Source organism: Saccopteryx bilineata, chromosome X, assembly GCF_036850765.1.
Source record: "Saccopteryx bilineata isolate mSacBil1 chromosome X, mSacBil1_pri_phased_curated, whole genome shotgun sequence".
Taxonomy (NCBI): Eukaryota; Metazoa; Chordata; class Mammalia; order Chiroptera; family Emballonuridae; genus Saccopteryx; species Saccopteryx bilineata.
In genome coordinates, this window is record NC_089502.1 from 76,592,609 (window position 1) to 76,595,141 (window position 2,533).

The 2,533-nt window shown below is 47.4% G+C and overlaps 1 pseudogene; it reads left to right on the plus strand.

Annotated features, from left to right (window-relative positions):
• The first annotated feature begins 230 nt into the window (after positions 1 to 230).
• Positions 231 to 2,094, plus strand: LOC136317699 (heterogeneous nuclear ribonucleoprotein A/B pseudogene; annotated as a pseudogene).
• Positions 2,095 to 2,533: the final 439 nt, after the last annotated feature.

The following is a 2,533-nucleotide window of genomic DNA, read 5'->3' on the forward strand; positions in this document are numbered from 1 at the left end:
GGTGTCGCAATACGCAACGAAAAACTAATGATTGATGCTTCTCATCTCTCCATTCCTGTCTGTCCCTATCTATCCCTCTCTCTGACTTTCTCTCTGTCTCTGTAAAAAAAAGAAACAAACAAACAAAAAAACCCCACAAAAAACAAACTCAGTTAAATCCGCAGAAGAGAGGCAACGGTCGACTGTGGGTCCCAGCGAGCCGGTTGGTCCGCAGGCTTGGTTGTGGACCCATGGCTGCCAGTCAGCAGAGCGCGCCTTCTCCCACTGGTGTGCTGGGCGTGGTGGAGCCTGACGTCTTTCCCAGCGGGTGGAGACAAGCAGGTGTCCTGGCGAGGAGCCGCCACATCCCGGCCTAACAGGTGGAAAAGAATGAGGTGCATCCATCCTATGGAGATGAGAGATGCCAGTGGACAGGAGGCTGCCCGCGCACATTAGTCGCTGGCTGCCGCAGGCACATGGGCGCTAGAGGAAGGTGGACAAGTGACTTCCCCTGCCAGCAACCGGAACGGCGCAGCGCCCAGGTCGAGGCCAGGAAGAATGTGGAGGATTCAGGAAAAGATTCATTTTTGGCTTGAGCTGGCTTGCCAGCAAAAAGGACATAAAGGATTATTTTACCAAATTTGGAGAGGTCGGTGACTGTACAATAAAAATGGTCGGCCTGACCTGTGGTGGCGCACTGGGTAAAGCATTGACCTGGAATGCTGAGGTTGCTGGTTTGAAACCCTGGGCTTGCCTGGTCAAGGCACATATGGGAGTTGATGCTTCCTGCTCTTCCCTCTGTTCTATCTCTTTCCTCTCTCTCTCTCTCTCTCTCTCTCTCTCTCTCTCTCTCCCTAATAAAAATGAATAAACAAAAAAAATAAAATCAATAAATAATTTAAAAAAAATGGATCGCGCCTGACCAGGCGGTGGCGCAGTGGATAGAGCGCCGGACTGGGATGCGGAAGGACCCAGGTTCGAGACCCTGAGGTTGCCAGCTTGAGCACAGGCTCATCTGGTTTGAGCAAAAGCTCACCAGCTTGGACCCAAGGTTGCTAGATTGAGCAAGGGGTTGCTCGGTCTGCCAAAGGCCCACAGTCAAGGCACATATGGGAGAACAATCAATGAAGAACTAAGGGGTCACAACAAAAAATTGATGATTGATGCTTCTCATCTCTCTCTGTTCCTATCTGTCTCTATCTATCCCTCTCTCTGACTCTGTAATAAATAAATAAATAAATAAATAAATAAAATCTTTTAAAAAAAATGGATCGCAATGCTGGCTGGTCAAGAGGGTTTGGGGATGCCTGACCTGTGGTGGCACAGTGGATAAAATGTCGACCTGGAAATGCTAAGGTTGCCTGTTCAAAACCCTGGGCTTGCCTGGTCAAGGTACATATGGGAGTTGATGCTTCCAGCTCCTCCCACCTGTCTCCCTCTCCTCTCTCTCCTCTCTCTCTCTCTCTTTCCCCTCCAAAATGGATAAATAAATAAAATAAAAATAAAAAAAAAGAGGGTTTGGGTTTACTGACTTCAAAGATGCAGCCAGTGTGGAGAAGGTCCTAGATCAGTAGCACAGGCAGGAATGGAGTGCCACTGACCACACAAAGACCATGGCCATGAAGAAGGACCCAATAAAGAACATGTGTGTGTTGGGGGGGTCTGATTCCCAAAGCCACAGAGGATATCACAGTGCTGTGGTGAGTTTAAGGAGATCAAAGCCATTGAGCTTCCAATGGATGTAAAGTCAAACAAAAGACAAGGTTTTGTTTTCTTTTTTTTTTTTTTTAAGGTTTTGTTTTCATGACCTTTAAAGAAGAGGAACCTGTGAAGAAGGTTCTAGAGAAAAAGTTCTACACCATCAGTGGAGATGAGTGTGAAATCAAGGTGCCCCCGCCCAAAGAGGTTTATCAACAGTAGCAGTGTGGCTCTAGGGGTTGTGGGGACTGCAATGGATGGAACCACAGGAGTGGGGCTGGAGGAAGAAGGGGAGGAGGTCAGAGTCAGGGTTGGAAGCAGGGTTATGGCTGCCCAGCAGGCCCACGGCAGCTACTCCCACTTACCCTGTGGTTGTATGGCTTTGGCCCCACTAGGACTGTAGTCAGGATGGTATGAATTAATGGGAAAAGCCAGCAACATGGTGATCATCACAATGACTACTAACAGCACACGCTTTGTCTGGATATCAAGTGAATACACATAAAAAATTATGTACTGAATTTAACTTGGCATACTTTCTATGGCCTGTCTCATATGCATCTTATTTAAATTCCACCTGCCCTCGTCCTCCAGAAACCACTCCCCTATTAACTATTTTCAGAACTCTAGTTGTTGGAGGAAGACAAGATGGTGTTAGAGTAGGCAGATGTACCAACATCCACCTCCCAGAACAAAAGTGGATTACAAACTAATATTAAGAACCATCATCTGGAAAAACCAACTTTGGACTAAACTAAGAGGACTCTTCAACCAAGGAACACTGAAGAAACCACACCGAGACTGGTAGAAAAAGCGGAAAAGCGGAAAAGCGGAGAGGGCTGCCCAGCTTCCCAGA